We start from the raw sequence: 15,609 nt of genomic DNA on the forward strand, positions 1-15,609 counted from the left end.
CACTCTCGGCAACGGCCATATCACGCTGAAAACACCGGTTCTCGTCCGATCACCGAAGTTAAGCAGCGTCGAGCGCAGTCAGTACTTGGAAACTCTGCGTGCCGTTGGCTTTTTCACTTTTGTTTCCTCTTTTAAATTCCACCAGATATGAAAAAAGCAAACATATCTTCTTTTTGTTATTGTTTTATAAAGATGAAGGTTAATTAAATTCAAATTATTAACTAGCACTCTCGGCAACGGCCATATCACGCTGAATACACCGGTTCTCCTCCGATCAGGAAGTTAAGCAGCGTCGAGCGCAGTCAGTACTTGGGAGGTAGACTACTTAGGAACACTGCGTGCCGTTGGCTTTAATTTTTTTTTTCCTCTTTTAAATTCCACTAGATATGAAAAAAGCAAACATATTTTCTTTTTGTTATTGTTTTAAAAAGATGAAGGTTAATTTGTCTCACTTAATTTAAATTCGAATTATTATCTAGCACTCTCGGCAACGGCCATATTACGCTGAAAACACCGGTTCTCGTCCGATCACCGAAGTTAAGCAGCGTCGAGCGCAGTCAGTACTTGGAAACTCTGCGTGCCGTTGGCTTTTTCACTTTTTTTTCCTCTTTTAAATTCCAATAGATATGAAAAAAGCAAACTTATTTTCTTTTTGTTATTGTTTTAAAAAGATGAAGGTTAATTTGTCTCACTTAATTTAAATTCGAATTATTAACTAGCACTCTCGGCAACGGCCATATCACGCTGAAAAAAACGGTTCTCGTCCGATCACCGAAGTTAAGCAGCGTGGAGCGCAGTCAGTACTTGGGAATACTGCGTGCCGTTGGATTTTTCCTTTTTGTTTCCTCTTTTAAATTCCACCAGATATGAAAAAAGCAAACATACCTTCTTTTTGTTATTGTTTTATAAAAATGAAAGTTAATTAAATTCAAATTATTAAATAGCACTTTCGCTAACGGCCATATCACGCTGAGTACACCGGTTCTCGTCCGATCACCGAAGTTAAGCAGCGTCGAGCGCAGTCAGTACTTGGAAACTCTGCGTGCCGTTGGCTTTTTCACTTTTGTTTCCTCTTTTAAATTCCACCAGATATGAAAAAAGCAAACATATATTCTTTTTGTTATTGTTTTATAAAGATGAAGGTTAATTAAATTCAAATTATTAACTAGCACTCTCGGCAACGGCCATATCACGCTGAATACACCGGTACTCCTCCGATCAAGATGTTAAGCAGCGTCGAGCGCAGTCAGTACTTGGGAGGGAGACCCCTTAGGAACACTGCGGGCCGTTGGCTTTTTCACTTTTATTTCCTCTTTTAAATTCCACCAGATATGAAAAAAGCAAACATATCTTCTTTTTGTTATTGTTTTATAAAGATGAAGGTTAATTAAATTCAAATTATTAACTAGCACTCTCGGCAACGGCCATATCACGCTGAATACACCGGTTCTCCTCCGATCAGGAAGTTAAGCAGCGTCGAGCGCAGTCAGTACTTGGGAGGGAGACCACTTACGAACACTGCGTGCCGTTGGTTTTTTCACTTTTTTCTCCACATTTAAATTCCAATAGATTTCAAAAAAGCAAACATATTTTCTTTTTGTTATTGTTTTAAAAAGACGAAGGTTAATTTGTCTCACTTAATTCAAATTCGAATTATTAACTAGCACTCTCGGCAACGGCCATATAACGCTGAAAAAAACGGTTCTCGTCCGATCACCGAAGTTAAGCAGCGTCGAGCGCAGTCAGTACTTGGGAATACTGCGTGCCGTTGGCTTTTTCCTTTTTGTTTCCGCTTTTAAATCCCACCAGATATGAAAAAACCAAACATATCTTCTTTTTGTTATTGTTTTATAAAAATGAAAGTTAATTAAATTCAATATATTAAATAGTACTTTCGCTAACGGCCATATCACGCTGAATACACCGGTTCTCGTCCGATCACCGAAGTTAAGCAGCGTCGAGCGCAGTCAGTACTTGGAAACTCTTCGTGCCGTTGGCTTTTTCACTTTTGTTTCCTCTTTTAAATTCCACCAGATATGAAAAAAGCAAACATATCTTCTTTTTGTTATTGTTTTATAAAGATGAAGGTTAATTAAATTCAAATTATTAAATAGCACACTTGGCAACGGCTATTTCACGCTGAAAACACCGGTTCTCCTCCGATCGCCGAAGTTAAGCAGCGTCGAGCGCAGTCAGTACTTGGGAGGGAGACCACTTAGGAACACAGCGTGCCGTTGGCTTTTTCACTTTTTTTTCCTCTTTAAAATTCCAATAGATTTCAAAAAAGCAAACATATTTTCTTTTTGTTATTGTTTTAAGAAGATGAAGGTTAATTTGTCTCACTTAATTTAAATTCGAATTATTAACTAGCACTCTCGGCAACGGCCATATCACGCTGAAAAAAACGGTTCTCGTCCGATCACCGAAGTTAAGCAGCGTCGAGCGCAGTCAGTACTTGGGAATACTGCGTGCCGTTGGATTTTTCCTTTTTGTTTCATCTTTTAAATTCCACCAGATATGAAAATAGCAAACTTATTTTCTTTTTGTTTTTGTTTTAAAAAGATGAAGGTTAATTTGTCTCACTTAATTTAAATTCGAATTATTATCTAGCACTCTCGGCAACGGCCATATCACGCTGAAAACACCGGTTCTCGTCCGATCACCGAAGTTAAGCAGCGTCGAGCGCAGTCAGTACTTGGAAACTCTGCGTGCCGTTGGCTTTTTCACTTTTGTTTCCTCTTTTAAATTCCACCAGATATGAAAAAAGCAAACATATCTTCTTTTTGTTATTGTTTTATAAAGATGAAGGTTAATTAAATTCAAATTATTAACTAGCACTCTCGGCAACGGCCATATCACGCTGAATACACCGGTTCTCCTCCGATCAGGAAGTTAAGCAGCGTCGAGCGCAGTCAGTACTTGGGAGGGAGACCACTTAGGGAACACTGCGGGCCGTTGGCTTTTTCACTTTTATTTCCTCTTTTAAATTCCACCAGATATGAAAAAAGCAAACATATCTTCTTTTTGTTATTGTTTTATAAAGATGAAGGTTAATTAAATTCAAATTATTAACTTGCACTCTCGGCAACGGCCATATCACGCTGAACACACCGGTTCTCCTCCGATCAGGAAGTTAAGCAGCGTCGAGCGCAGTAAGTACCTGGGAGGGAGACCACTTACGAACACTGCGTGCGTTGGTTTTTTCACTTTTTTCTCCACATTTAAATTCCAATAGATTTCAAAAAAGCAAACATATTTTCTTTTTGTTATTGTTTTAAAAAGATGAAGGTTAATTTGTCTCACTTAATTTAAATTCGAATTATTATCTAGCACTCTCGGCAACGGCCATATCACGCTGAAAACACCGGTTCTCGTCCGATCACCGAAGTTAAGCAGCGTCGAGCGCAGTCAGTACTTGGAAACTCTGCGTGCCGTTGGCTTTTTCACTTTTGTTTCCTCTTTTAAATTCCACCAGATATGAAAAAAGCAAACATATCTTCTTTTTGTTATTGTTTTATAAAGATGAAGGTTAATTAAATTCAAATTATTAACTAGCACTCTCGGCAACGGCCATATCACGCTGAATACACCGGTTCTCCTCCGATCAGGAAGTTAAGCAGCGTCGAGCGCAGTCAGTACCTGGGAGAGAGACCACTTACGAACACTGCGTGCCGTTGGTTTTTTCACTTTTTTCTCCACATTTAAATTCCAATAGATTTCAAAAAAGCAAACATATTTTCTTTTTGTTATTGTTTTAAGAAGATGAAGGTTAATTTGTCTCACTTAATTTAAATTCGAATTATTAACTAGCACTCTCGGCAACGGCCATATCACGCTGAAAAAAACGGTTCTCGTCCGATCACCGAAGTTAAGCAGCGTCGAGCGCAGTCAGTACTTGGGAATACTGCGTGCCGTTGGATTTTTCCTTTTTGTTTCATCTTTTAAATTCCACCAGATATGAAAATAGCAAACTTATTTTCTTTTTGTTTTTGTTTTAAAAAGATGAAGGTTAATTTGTCTCACTTAATTTAAATTCGAATTATTATCTAGCACTCTCGGCAACGGCCATATCACTCTGAAAACACCGGTTCTCTTCCGATCACCGAAGTTAAGCAGCGTCGAGCGCAGTCAGTACTTGGAAACTCTGCGTGCCTTTGGCTTTTTCACTTTTGTTTCCTCTTTTAAATTCCACCAGATATGAAAAAAGCAAACATATCTTCTTTTTGTTATTGTTTTATAAAGATGAAGGTTAATTAAATTCAAATTATTAACTAGCACTCTCGGCAACGGCCATATCACGCTGAATACACCGGTTCTCCTCCGATCAGGAAGTTAAGCAGCGTCGAGCGCAGTCAGTACTTGGGAGGGAGACCACTTAGGAACACTGCGGGCCGTTGGCTTTTTCACTTTTATTTCCTCTTTTAAATTCCACCAGATATGAAAAAAGCAAACATATCTTCTTTTTGTTATTGTTTTATAAAGATGAAGGTTAACTAAATTCAAATTATTAACTAGCACTCTCGGCAACGGCCATATCACGCTGAACACACCGGTTCTCCTCCGATCAGGAAGTTAAGCAGCGTCGAGCGCAGTAAGTACCTGGGAGGGAGACCACTTACGAACACTGCGTGCCGTTGGTTTTTTCACTTTTTTCTCCACATTTAAATTCCAATAGATTTCAAAAAAGCAAACATATTTTCTTTTTGTTATTGTTTTAAAAAGACGAAGGTTCATTTGTCTCACTTAATTCAAATTCGAATTATTAACTAGCACTCTCGGCAACGGCCATATCACGCTGAAAAAAACGGTTCTCGTCCGATCACCGAAGTTAAGCAGCGTCGAGCGCAGTCAGTACTTGGGAATACTGCGTGCCGTTGGATTTTTCCTTTTTGTTTCCTCTTTTAAATTCCACCAGATATGAAAAAAGCAAACATATCTTCTTTTTGTTATTGTTTTATAAAAATGAAAGTAAATTAAATTCAAATTATTAACTAGCACTCTCGGCAACGGCCATATCACGCTGTATACACCGGTTATCGTACGATCACCGAAGTTAAGCAGCGTCGAGCGCAGTCAGTACGTGGGAGGGAGACCACTTAGGAACACTGCGTGCCGTTGGCTTTTTCACTTTTTTTCCTCTTTTAAATTCCAATAGATATGAAAAAAGCAAACATATTTTATTTATGTTATTGTTTTAGAATGATGAAGGTTAATTTGTCTCACTTAATTTAAATTTGAATTATTAACTAGCACTCTCGGCAACGGCCATATCACGCTGAAAACACCGGTTCTCGTCCGATCACCGAAGTTAAGCAGCGTCGAGCGCAGTCAGTACTTGGAAACTCTGCGTGCCGTTGGCTTTTTCACTTTTTTTTCCTCTTTTAAATTCCAATAGATATGAAAAAAGCAAACATATTTTATTTATGTTATTGTTTTATAAAAATGAAGGTTAATTAAATTCAAATTATTAATAAGCACTCTCGGCAACGGCCATATCACGCTGAATACACCGGTTCTCGTCCGATCACCGAAGTTAAGCAGCGTCGAGCGCAGTCAGTACTTGGGAGGGAGACCACTTAGGAACACCGCGGGCCGTTGGCTTTTTCACTTTTATTTCCTCTTTTAAATTCCACCAGATATGAAAAAACCAAACATATCTTCTTTTTGATATTGTTTTATAAAGACGAAAGTTAATTAAATTCAAATTATTAAATAGCACTTTCGCTAACGGCCATATCACGCTGAAAGCACCGGTTCTCGTCCTATCTCCGAAGTTAAGCAGCGTCGAGCGCAGTCAGTACTTGGGAGGGAGACCACTTAGGAACACTGCGTGCCGTTGGCTTTTAATTTTTTTTCCACTTTTAAATTCCAATAGATATGAAAAAAGCAAAAATATTTTCTTTTTGTTATTGTTTTAAAAAGATGAAGGTTAGTTTGTCTCACTTAATTTAAATTCGAATTATTATCTAGCATTTTCGGCAACGGCCATATCACGCTGAAAACACCGGTTCTCGTACGATCACCGATTTTAAGCAGCGTCGAGCGCAGTCAGGGGAGGGAGACCACTTAGGAACACTGCGTGCCGTTGGTTTTTTCACTTTTGTTTCCTCTTTTAAATTCCACCAGATATGAAAGAAGCAAACATATCTTTTTTTTGTTATAGTTTTATAAAGATGAAGGTATAATAAATTCAAATTATTAACTAGCACTCTCGGCAACGGCCGTATCACGCTGAATTCAACGGTTCTCGTCCGATCACCGAAGTTAAGCAGCGTCGAGCGCAGTCAGTACTTGGGAGGGAGACCACTTAGGAACAATGCGTGCCGTTGGCTTTTTAATTTTTGTTTCCTCTTTTAAATTCCACCAGATATGAAAAAAGCAAAGATATCTTTTTTTTTTGTTATAGTTTTATAAAGATGAAGGTATAATAAATTCAAATTATTAACTAGCACTTTCGGCAACGGCCATATCACGCTGAACACACCGGTTCTCCTCCGATCAGGAAGTTAAGTAGCGTCGAGCGCAGTCAGTACTTGGGAGGGAGACCACTTACGAACACTGCGGGCCGTTGGCTTTTTCACTTTTATTTCCTCTTTTAAATTCCACCAGATATGAAAAAACCAAACATATCTTCTTTTTGATATTGTTTAATAAAGACGAAAGTTAATTTAATTCAAATTATTAAATAGCACATTCGCTAACGGCCATATCACGCTGAAAACACCGGTTCTCGTCCGATCTCCGAAGTTAAGCAGCGTCGAGCGCAGTCAGTACTTGGAAGCTCTTCGTGCCGTTGGCTTTTTCACTTTTGTTTCCTCTTTTAAATTCCACCAGATATGAAAAAAGCAAACATATCTTCTTTTTGTTATTGTTTTATAAAGATGAAGGTTAATTAAATTCAAATTATTAAACACCACACTCGGCAACGGCTATTTCACGCTGAAAACACCAGTTCTCCTCCGATCGCCGAAGTTAAGCAGCGTCGAGCGCAGTCAGTACTTGGGAGGGAGACCACTTAGGAACACTGCGTGCCGTTGGCTTTTAATTTTTTTTCCTCTTTTAAATTCCAATAGATATGAAAAAAGCAAAAATATTTTCTTTTTGTTATTGTTTTAAAAAGATGAAGGTTAGTTTGTCTCACTTAATTTAAATTCGAATTATTATCTAGCATTTTCGGCAACGGCCATATCACGCTGAAAACACCGGTTCTCGTACGATCACCGATTTTAAGCAGCGTCGAGCGCAGTCAGGGGAGGGAGACCACTTAGGAACACTGCGTGCCGTTGGTTTTTTCACTTTTGTTTCCTCTTTTAAATTCCACCAGATATGAAAGAAGCAAACATATCTTTTTTTGTTATAGTTTTATAAAGATGAAGGTATAATAAATTCAAATTATTAACTAGCACTCTCGGCAACGGCCGTATCACGCTGAATTCAACGGTTCTCGTCCGATCACCGAAGTTAAGCAGCGTCGAGCGCAGTCAGTACTTGGGAGGGAGACCACTTAGGAACAATGCGTGCCGTTGGCTTTTTAATTTTTGTTTCCTCTTTTAAATTCCACCAGATATGAAAAAAGCAAAGATATCTTTTTTTTTGTTATAGTTTTATAAAGATGAAGGTATAATAAATTCAAATTATTAACTAGCACTTTCGGCAACGGCCATATCACGCTGAACACACCGGTTCTCCTCCGATCAGGAAGTTAAGCAGCGTCGAGCGCAGTCAGTACTTGGGAGGGAGACCACTTACGAACACTGCGGGCCGTTGGCTTTTTCACTTTTATTTCCTCTTTTAAATTCCACCAGATATGAAAAAACCAAACATATCTTCTTTTTGATATTGTTTAATAAAGACGAAAGTTAATTAAATTCAAATTATTAAATAGCACATTCGCTAACGGCCATATCACGCTGAAAACACCGGTTCTCGTCCGATCTCCGAAGTTAAGCAGCGTCGAGCGCAGTCAGTACTTGGAAGCTCTTCGTGCCGTTGGCTTTTTCACTTTTGTTTCCTCTTTTAAATTCCACCAGATATGAAAAAAGCAAACATATCTTCTTTTTGTTATTGTTTTATAAAGATGAAGGTTAATTAAATTCAAATTATTAAACACCACACTCGGCAACGGCTATTTCACGCTGAAAACACCAGTTCTCCTCCGATCGCCGAAGTTAAGCAGCGTCGAGCGCAGTCAGTACTTGGGAGGGAGACCACTTAGGAACACTGCGTGCCGTTGGCTTTTAATTTTTTTTCCTCTTTTAAATTCCAATAGATATGAAAAAAGCAAAAATATTTTCTTTTTGTTATTGTTTTAAAAAGATGAAGGTTAGTTTGTCTCACTTAATTTAAATTCGAATTATTATCTAGCATTTTCGGCAACGGCCATATCACGCTGAAAACACCGGTTCTCGTACGATCACCGATTTTAAGCAGCGTCGAGCGCAGTCAGGGGAGGGAGACCACTTAGGAACACTGCGTGCCGTTGGTTTTTTCACTTTTGTTTCCTCTTTTAAATTCCACCAGATATGAAAGAAGCAAACATATCTTTTTTTGTTATAGTTTTATAAAGATGAAGGTATAATAAATTCAAATTATTAACTAGCACTCTCGGCAACGGCCGTATCACGCTGAATTCAACGGTTCTCGTCCGATCACCGAAGTTAAGCAGCGTCGAGCGCAGTCAGTACTTGGGAGGGAGACCACTTAGGAACAATGCGTGCCGTTGGCTTTTTAATTTTTGTTTCCTCTTTTAAATTCCACCAGATATGAAAAAAGCAAAGATATCTTTTTTTTTGTTATAGTTTTATAAAGATGAAGGTATAATAAATTCAAATTATTAACTAGCACTTTCGGCAACGGCCATATCACGCTGAACACACCGGTTCTCCTCCGATCAGGAAGTTAAGCAGCGTCGAGCGCAGTCAGTACTTGGGAGGGAGACCACTTACGAACACTGCGGGCCGTTGGCTTTTTCACTTTTATTTCCTCTTTTAAATTCCACCAGATATGAAAAAACCAAACATATCTTCTTTTTGATATTGTTTAATAAAGACGAAAGTTAATTAAATTCAAATTATTAAATAGCACATTCGCTAACGGCCATATCACGCTGAAAACACCGGTTCTCGTCCGATCTCCGAAGTTAAGCAGCGTCGAGCGCAGTCAGTACTTGGAAGCTCTTCGTGCCGTTGGCTTTTTCACTTTTGTTTCCTCTTTTAAATTCCACCAGATATGAAAAAAGCAAACATATCTTCTTTTTGTTATTGTTTTATAAAGATGAAGGTTAATTAAATTCAAATTATTAAACACCACACTCGGCAACGGCTATTTCACGCTGAAAACACCAGTTCTCCTCCGATCGCCGAGGTTAAGCAGCGTCGAGCGCAGTCAGTACTTGGGAGGGAGACCACTTAGGAACACTGCGTGCCGTTGGCTTTTTCACTTTTTTTTCCTCTTTTAAATTCCAATAGATTTCAAAAAAGCAAACATATTTTCTTTTTGTTATTGTTTTAAAAAGATGAAGGTTAATTTGTCTCACTTAATTTAAATTCGAATTATTAACTAGCACTCTCGGCAACGGCCATATCACGCTGAAAGAAACGGTTCTCGTCCGATCACCGAAGTTAAGCAGCGTCGAGCGCAGTCAGTACTTGGGAATACTGCGTGCCGTTGGATTTTTCCTTTTTGTTTCATCTTTTAAATTCCACCAGATATGAAAATAGCAAACTTATTTTCTTTTTGTTTTTGTTTTAAAAAGATGAAGGTTAATTTGTCTCACTTAATTTAAATTCGAATTATTATCTAGCACTCTCGGCAACGGCCATATCACGCTGAAAACACCGGTTCTCGTCCGATCACCGAAGTTAAGCAGCGTCGAGCGCAGTCAGTACTTGGAAACTCTGCGTGCCGTTGGCTTTTTCACTTTTGTTTCCTCTTTTAAATTCCACCAGATATGAAAAAAGCAAACATATCTTCTTTTTACCAATATTACTACAACAGCCAAAAAAAATATGGAATCTGAAAAATGGCTTTTCTTACCTTATTACAAGGGATTTAATGAAACCCTTCAGAGGAAGTTAAGACCTTTTAATATTAAAATTATTAACAAAAAAGCTAAGGATTTAAGGAGTGCCTTAGTTAAATGGGAATCGGAATCTGATAGAGATAAAGTTGATATTTTAAATACTTCGGGCATAATTTATAAAATTGAATGTAAAACCTGTAATAAGGTTTACATCGGGGAGAAACTACTTGATAGAGTCAAGGAACATAAAAGAGATGTCAAAAACAAAAAAGAAACAAATGCCATATTTGTTCATCTAAAATTTAATACTTCACACCAGATTAATTGGCATAATATCTCTATTTTGGCTAAAGAAAAGGATTATTTTAAACGTAAAATTACTGAAAGCATATTTATAAAAAATTTTAAACATAACAATTTTAATTTAGAAGCCGGAATCTCCTTAAAAAATAATTGGAACATTAATAACCTATTAAAATATAAAAATAAAAATAAATAAATTCCCGCGCCAACCTGGCACCCTCTAGATGTAAATAATCTCCTAGGGATAAAATGTTATACTCCCCCCTTTTTTAGATATATTGTTTTTTAGTTTTTTAGTGTATAGCTTATTAATGTGAAACTCACTATGGTTCACCAGACTGAACGACGAGCCGCGGCTCGAAACGTCTCATTTTTAATTTGGATGTTTTAAATAAATTATTATTTAACTCTAATTACACGTGGTTTATCTCCGTAAATTTCTTTAATTTTCTAAATTACTTCACACCCGTGTATAATAATAGTTATGTTTGACCTTTTTAAATATCTTCTTTTTGTTATTGTTTTATAAAGATGAAGGTTAATTAAATTCAAATTATTAACTAGCACTCTCGGCAACGGCCATATCACGCTGAATACACCGCTTCTCCTCCGATCAGGAAGTTAAGGAGCGTCGAGCGCAGTCAGTACTTGGGAGGGAGACAACTTAGGAACACTGCGGGCCGTTGGCTTTTTCACTTTTATTTCCTCTTTTAAATTCCACCAGATATGAAAAAAGCAAACATATCTTCTTTTTGTTATTGTTTTATAAAGATGAAGGTTAATTAAATTCAAATTATTAACTAGCACTCTCGGCAACGGCCATATCACGCTGAACACACCGGTTCTCCTCCGATCAGGAAGTTAAGCAGCGTCGAGCGCAGTCAGTACCTGGGAGGGAGACCACTTACGAACACTGCGTGCCGTTGGTTTTTTCACTTTTTTCTCCACATTTAAATTCCAATAGATTTCAAAAAAGCAAACATATTTTCTTTTTGTTATTGTTTTAAAAAGGCGAAGGTTAATTTGTCTCACTTAATTTAAATTCGAATTATTAACTAGCACTCTCGGCAACGGCCATATCACGCTGAAAAAAACGGTTCTCGTCCGATCACCGAAGTTAAGCAGCGTCGAGCGCAGTCAGTACTTGGGAATACTGCGTGCCGTTGGCTTTTTCCTTTTTGTTTCCGCTTTTAAATCCCACCAGATATGAAAAAACCAAACATATCTTCTTTTTGTTATTGTTTTTATAAATATGAAGGTAAATTAAATTCGAATTATTAACTAGCACTCTCGACAACGGCCATATCACGCTGAAAACACCGGTTCTCGTCCGATCACCGACGTTAAGCAGCGTCGAGCGCAGTCAGTTCTTGGGAGGGAGACCACTTAGGAACACTGCGTGCCGTTGGTTTTTTCACTTTTTTCTCCACTTTTAAATTCCAATAGATATGACAAAAGCAAACATATTTTATTTATGTTATTGTTTTAAAATGATGAAGGTTAATTTGTCTCACTTAATTTAAATTTGAATTATTAACTAGCACTCTCGGCAACGGCCATATCACGCTGAAAACACCGGTTCTCGTCCGATCACCGAAGTTAAGCAGCGTCGAGCGCAGTCAGTACTTGGGAGGGAGACCACTTAGGAACACTGCGTGCCGTTGGCTTTTTCACTTTTTTTTCCTCTTTTAAATTCCAATAGATTTCAAAAAAGCAAACATATTTTCTTTTTGTTATTGTTTTAAAAAGATGAAGGTTAATTTGTCTCACTTAATTTAAATTCGAATTATTAACTAGCACTCTCGGCAACGGCCATATCACGCTGAAAGAAACGGTTCTCGTCCGATCACCGAAGTTAAGCAGCGTCGAGCGCAGTCAGTACTTGGGAATACTGCGTGCCGTTGGATTTTTCCTTTTTGTTTCATCTTTTAAATTCCACCAGATATGAAAATAGCAAACTTATTTTCTTTTTGTTTTTGTTTTAAAAAGATGAAGGTTAATTTGTCTCACTTAATTTAAATTCGAATTATTATTTAGCACTCTCGGCAACGGCCATATCACGCTGAAAACACCGGTTCTCGTCCGATCACCGAAGTTAAGCAGCGTCGAGCGCAGTCAGTACTTGGAAGCTCTGCGTGCCGTTGGCTTTTTCACTTTTTTTTCCTCTTTTAAATTCCAATAGATATGAAAAAAGCAAACTTATTTTCTTTTTGTTATTGTTTTAAAAAGATGAAGGTTAATTTGTCTCACTTAATTTAAATTCGAATTATTAACTAGCACTCTCGGCAACGGCCATATCACGCTGAAAAAACGGTTCTCGTCCGATCACCGAAGTTAAGCAGCGTCGAGCGCAGTCAGTACTTGGGAATACTGCGTGCCGTTGGATTTTTCCTTTTTGTTTCCTCTTTCAAATTCCACCAGATATGAAAAAAGCAAACATATCTTCTTTTTGTTATTGTTTTATAAAAATGAAGGTTAATTAAATTCAAATTATTAACTAGCACTCTCGGCAACGGCCATATCACGCTGAATACACCGGTTCTCGTCCGATCACCGAAGTTAAGCAGCGTCGAGCGCAGTCAGTACTTGGTAGGGAGACCACTTAGGAACAGTGCGGGCTGTTGGCTTTTTCACTTTTATTTCCTCTTTTAAATTCCACCAGATATGAAAAAACCAAACATATCTTCTTTTTGATATTGTTTTATAAAGACGAAAGTTAATTAAATTCAAATTATTAAATAGCACTTTCGCTAACGGCCATATCCCGCTGAAAACACCGGTTCTCGTCCGATCTCCGAAGTTAAGCAGCGTCGAGCGCAGTCAGTACTTGGGAGGGAGTCCACTTAGGAATACTGCGTGCCGTTGGCTTTTAATTTTATTTTTCCTCTTTTAAATTCCAATAGATATGAAAAAAGCAAACATATTTTCTTTTTGTTATTGTTTTAAAAAGATGAAGGTTAATTTGTCTCACTTAACTTAAGTTCGAATTATTATCTAGCACTCTCGGCAACGGCCATATCACGCTGAAAACACCGGTTCTCGTACGATCTCCGATTTTAAGCAGCGTCGTGCGCAGTCAGTACTTGGGAGGGAGACCACTTAGGAACACTGCGTGCCGTTGGCTTTTAATTTTTTTTTTCCTCTTTTAAATTCCAATAGATATGAAAAAAGCAAACATATTTTCTTTTTGTTATTGTTTTAAAAAGATGAAGGTTAATTTGTCTCACTTAATTTAAATTCGAATTATTATCTAGCACTCTCGGAAACGGCCATATCACGCTGAAAACACCGGTTCTCGTACGATCACCGATTTTAAGCAGCGTCGAGCGCAGTCAGTACTTGGAAACTCTGCGTGCCGTTGGCTTTTTCACTTTTGTTTCCTCTTTTAAATTCCACCAGATATGAAAAAAGCAAACATATCTTCTTTTTGTTATTGTTTTATAAAGATGAAGGTTAATTAAATTCAAATTATTAAATAGCACTTTCGCTAACGGCCATATCCCGCTGAAAACACCGGTTCTCGTCCGATCACCGAAGTTAAGCAGCGTCGAGCGCAGTCAGTACTTGGAAACTCTGCGTGCCGTTGGCTTTTTCACTTTTTTTTCCTCTTTTAAATTCAAATTGATATGAAAAAAGCAAACATATTTTATTTATGTTATTGTTTAAAAAAGATGAAGGTTAATTTGTCTCACTTAATTTAAATTTGAATTATTAACTAGCACTCTCGGCAACGGCCATATCACGCTGAAAACATCGGTTCTCGTCCGATCACCGAAGTTAAGCAGCGTTGAGCGCAGTCAGTACTAGGGAGGGAGACCACTTAGGAACACTGCGTGCCGTTGGCTTTTTCACTTGTTTTTCCTCTTTTAAATTCCAATAGATATGAAAATAGCAAACTTATTTTCTTTTTGTTTTTGTTTTAAAAAGATGAAGGTTAATTTGTCTCACTTAATTTAAATTCGAATTATTATCTGGCACTCTCGGCAACGGCCATATCACGCTGAAAACACCGGTTCTCGTCCGATCATCGAAGTTAAGCAGCGTCGAGCGCAGTCAGTACTTGGAAACTCTGCGTGCCGTTGGCTTTTTCACTTTTGTTTCCTCTTTTCGATTCCACCAGATATGAAAAAAGCAAACATATCATCTTTTTGTTGTTTTATAAAGATGAAGGTTAATTAAATTCAAATTATTAACTAGCACTCTCGGCAACGGACATATCATTCTGAATACGCCGGTTCTCGTCCGATCACCGAAGTTAAGCAGCTTCGAGCGCAGTCAGTACTTGGGAGGGAGACCACTTAGGAACTATGCGTGCCGTTGGCTTTTTCACTTTTTTTTCCTCTTTTAAATTCCAATAGATATGAAAAAAGCAAACATATTTTCTTTTTGTTATCGTTTTAAAAAGATGAAGGTTAATTTGTCTCACTTAATTTAAATTCGAATTATTATCTAGCACTCTCGGAAACGGCCATATCACGCTGAAAACACCGGTTCTCGTACGATCACCGATTTTAAGCAGCGTCGAGCGCAGTCAGTACTTGGAAACTTTGCGTGCCGTTGGCTTTTTCACATTTGTTTCCTCTTTTAAATTCCACCAGATATGAAAAAAGCAAACATATCTTCTTTTTGTTATTGTTTTATAAAGATGAAGGTTAATTAAATTCAATTTATTAAATAGCACACTGGGCAACGGCCATTTCACGCTGAAAACACCGGTTCTCGTCCGATCACCGAAGTTAAGCAGCGTCGAGCGCAGTCAGTACTTGGGAGGGAGACCACTTAGGAACACTGCGTGCCGTTGGCTTTTTCACTTTTTTTCCTCTTTTAAATTCCAATAGATATGAAAAAAGCAAACTTATTTTCTTTTTGTTATTGTTTTAAAAAGATGAAGGTTAATTTGTCTCAATTAATTTAAATTCGAATTATTAACTGACTCTCGGCAACGGCCATATCACGCTGAAAACACCGGTTCTCGTCCGATCTCCGAAGTTAAGCAGCGTCGAGCGCAGTCAGTACTTGGGAGGGAGACCACTTAGGAACACTGCGTGCCGTTGATTTTTTCACTTTTTTCTCCACTTTTAAATTCCAATAGATTTCAAAAAAGCAAACATATTTTCTTTTTGTTATTGTTTTAAAAAGATGAAGGTTAATTTTTCTCACTTAATTTAAATTCGAATAATTAACTAGCACTCTCGGCAACGGCCATATCACGCTGAAAAAAACGGTTCTCGTCCGATCACCGAAGTTAAGCAGCGTCGAGCGCTGTCAGTACTTGGAAACTCTGC

The 15,609-nt window shown here is 37.9% G+C and overlaps 4 non-coding genes and 40 pseudogenes across 4 annotated transcripts; all 44 read left to right on the forward strand.

Annotated features, from left to right (window-relative positions):
• Positions 1-7: 7 nt before the first annotated feature.
• LOC149602003 (5S ribosomal RNA) lies at positions 8-110 on the forward strand (annotated as a pseudogene).
• Positions 111-232: 122 nt separating this feature from the next.
• LOC149602004 (5S ribosomal RNA) lies at positions 233-350 on the forward strand (annotated as a pseudogene).
• A 136-nt stretch (positions 351-486) lies between these two features.
• On the forward strand, positions 487-589 carry LOC149602005 (5S ribosomal RNA; annotated as a pseudogene).
• A 362-nt stretch (positions 590-951) lies between these two features.
• Positions 952-1,054, forward strand: LOC149602006 (5S ribosomal RNA; annotated as a pseudogene).
• Positions 1,055-1,176: 122 nt separating this feature from the next.
• Positions 1,177-1,294, forward strand: LOC149602007 (5S ribosomal RNA; annotated as a pseudogene).
• A 122-nt stretch (positions 1,295-1,416) lies between these two features.
• Positions 1,417-1,534, forward strand: LOC149602008 (5S ribosomal RNA; annotated as a pseudogene).
• Positions 1,535-1,896: 362 nt separating this feature from the next.
• Positions 1,897-1,999, forward strand: LOC149602009 (5S ribosomal RNA; annotated as a pseudogene).
• A 122-nt stretch (positions 2,000-2,121) lies between these two features.
• LOC149602010 (5S ribosomal RNA) lies at positions 2,122-2,240 on the forward strand (annotated as a pseudogene).
• A 377-nt stretch (positions 2,241-2,617) lies between these two features.
• On the forward strand, positions 2,618-2,720 carry LOC149602011 (5S ribosomal RNA; annotated as a pseudogene).
• A 122-nt stretch (positions 2,721-2,842) lies between these two features.
• Positions 2,843-2,961, forward strand: LOC149602012 (5S ribosomal RNA; annotated as a pseudogene).
• A 376-nt stretch (positions 2,962-3,337) lies between these two features.
• Positions 3,338-3,440, forward strand: LOC149602013 (5S ribosomal RNA; annotated as a pseudogene).
• Positions 3,441-4,282: 842 nt separating this feature from the next.
• Positions 4,283-4,400, forward strand: LOC149602014 (5S ribosomal RNA; annotated as a pseudogene).
• Positions 4,401-4,522: 122 nt separating this feature from the next.
• Positions 4,523-4,640, forward strand: LOC149602015 (5S ribosomal RNA; annotated as a pseudogene).
• Positions 4,641-5,002: 362 nt separating this feature from the next.
• On the forward strand, positions 5,003-5,121 carry LOC149602016 (5S ribosomal RNA; annotated as a pseudogene).
• Positions 5,122-5,257: 136 nt separating this feature from the next.
• Positions 5,258-5,360, forward strand: LOC149602017 (5S ribosomal RNA; annotated as a pseudogene).
• A 122-nt stretch (positions 5,361-5,482) lies between these two features.
• Positions 5,483-5,601, forward strand: LOC149602018 (5S ribosomal RNA; annotated as a pseudogene).
• A 122-nt stretch (positions 5,602-5,723) lies between these two features.
• On the forward strand, positions 5,724-5,842 carry LOC149602019 (5S ribosomal RNA; annotated as a pseudogene).
• A 371-nt stretch (positions 5,843-6,213) lies between these two features.
• Positions 6,214-6,332, forward strand: LOC149602020 (5S ribosomal RNA; annotated as a pseudogene).
• A 124-nt stretch (positions 6,333-6,456) lies between these two features.
• Positions 6,457-6,574, forward strand: LOC149602021 (5S ribosomal RNA; annotated as a pseudogene).
• A 122-nt stretch (positions 6,575-6,696) lies between these two features.
• Positions 6,697-6,799, forward strand: LOC149602022 (5S ribosomal RNA; annotated as a pseudogene).
• A 122-nt stretch (positions 6,800-6,921) lies between these two features.
• Positions 6,922-7,040, forward strand: LOC149602023 (5S ribosomal RNA; annotated as a pseudogene).
• A 370-nt stretch (positions 7,041-7,410) lies between these two features.
• On the forward strand, positions 7,411-7,529 carry LOC149602024 (5S ribosomal RNA; annotated as a pseudogene).
• A 123-nt stretch (positions 7,530-7,652) lies between these two features.
• LOC149602025 (5S ribosomal RNA) lies at positions 7,653-7,770 on the forward strand (annotated as a pseudogene).
• A 122-nt stretch (positions 7,771-7,892) lies between these two features.
• Positions 7,893-7,995, forward strand: LOC149602026 (5S ribosomal RNA; annotated as a pseudogene).
• Positions 7,996-8,117: 122 nt separating this feature from the next.
• Positions 8,118-8,236, forward strand: LOC149602027 (5S ribosomal RNA; annotated as a pseudogene).
• Positions 8,237-8,606: 370 nt separating this feature from the next.
• Positions 8,607-8,725, forward strand: LOC149602028 (5S ribosomal RNA; annotated as a pseudogene).
• Positions 8,726-8,848: 123 nt separating this feature from the next.
• On the forward strand, positions 8,849-8,966 carry LOC149602029 (5S ribosomal RNA; annotated as a pseudogene).
• Positions 8,967-9,088: 122 nt separating this feature from the next.
• LOC149602030 (5S ribosomal RNA) lies at positions 9,089-9,191 on the forward strand (annotated as a pseudogene).
• Positions 9,192-9,313: 122 nt separating this feature from the next.
• Positions 9,314-9,432, forward strand: LOC149602031 (5S ribosomal RNA; annotated as a pseudogene).
• A 377-nt stretch (positions 9,433-9,809) lies between these two features.
• Positions 9,810-9,912, forward strand: LOC149602032 (5S ribosomal RNA; annotated as a pseudogene).
• A 1,223-nt stretch (positions 9,913-11,135) lies between these two features.
• On the forward strand, positions 11,136-11,253 carry LOC149602033 (5S ribosomal RNA; annotated as a pseudogene).
• A 137-nt stretch (positions 11,254-11,390) lies between these two features.
• LOC149602034 (5S ribosomal RNA) lies at positions 11,391-11,493 on the forward strand (annotated as a pseudogene).
• A 123-nt stretch (positions 11,494-11,616) lies between these two features.
• LOC149602035 (5S ribosomal RNA) lies at positions 11,617-11,735 on the forward strand (annotated as a pseudogene).
• Positions 11,736-11,872: 137 nt separating this feature from the next.
• On the forward strand, positions 11,873-11,991 carry LOC149602036 (5S ribosomal RNA). The gene has a single exon (XR_016379006.1). It is a non-coding gene; the product is annotated as a 5S ribosomal RNA (ribosomal RNA).
• Positions 11,992-12,368: 377 nt separating this feature from the next.
• On the forward strand, positions 12,369-12,471 carry LOC149602037 (5S ribosomal RNA; annotated as a pseudogene).
• Positions 12,472-12,832: 361 nt separating this feature from the next.
• On the forward strand, positions 12,833-12,951 carry LOC149602038 (5S ribosomal RNA; annotated as a pseudogene).
• Positions 12,952-13,073: 122 nt separating this feature from the next.
• Positions 13,074-13,192, forward strand: LOC149602039 (5S ribosomal RNA). The gene has a single exon (XR_016378719.1). It is a non-coding gene; the product is annotated as a 5S ribosomal RNA (ribosomal RNA).
• Positions 13,193-13,329: 137 nt separating this feature from the next.
• Positions 13,330-13,448, forward strand: LOC149602040 (5S ribosomal RNA; annotated as a pseudogene).
• Positions 13,449-13,810: 362 nt separating this feature from the next.
• On the forward strand, positions 13,811-13,913 carry LOC149602041 (5S ribosomal RNA; annotated as a pseudogene).
• A 137-nt stretch (positions 13,914-14,050) lies between these two features.
• Positions 14,051-14,169, forward strand: LOC149602042 (5S ribosomal RNA). The gene has a single exon (XR_016379162.1). It is a non-coding gene; the product is annotated as a 5S ribosomal RNA (ribosomal RNA).
• Positions 14,170-14,306: 137 nt separating this feature from the next.
• LOC149602043 (5S ribosomal RNA) lies at positions 14,307-14,409 on the forward strand (annotated as a pseudogene).
• Positions 14,410-14,528: 119 nt separating this feature from the next.
• LOC149602044 (5S ribosomal RNA) lies at positions 14,529-14,647 on the forward strand (annotated as a pseudogene).
• A 362-nt stretch (positions 14,648-15,009) lies between these two features.
• Positions 15,010-15,128, forward strand: LOC149602045 (5S ribosomal RNA). The gene has a single exon (XR_016379196.1). It is a non-coding gene; the product is annotated as a 5S ribosomal RNA (ribosomal RNA).
• A 134-nt stretch (positions 15,129-15,262) lies between these two features.
• LOC149602046 (5S ribosomal RNA) lies at positions 15,263-15,381 on the forward strand (annotated as a pseudogene).
• Positions 15,382-15,609: the final 228 nt, after the last annotated feature.

Source organism: Phalangium opilio, unplaced genomic scaffold (assembly GCF_054372755.1).
Source record: "Phalangium opilio isolate 3A_F unplaced genomic scaffold, DU_Popi_V2 ptg000360l_1, whole genome shotgun sequence".
NCBI lineage: Eukaryota > Metazoa > Arthropoda > Arachnida > Opiliones > Phalangiidae > Phalangium > Phalangium opilio.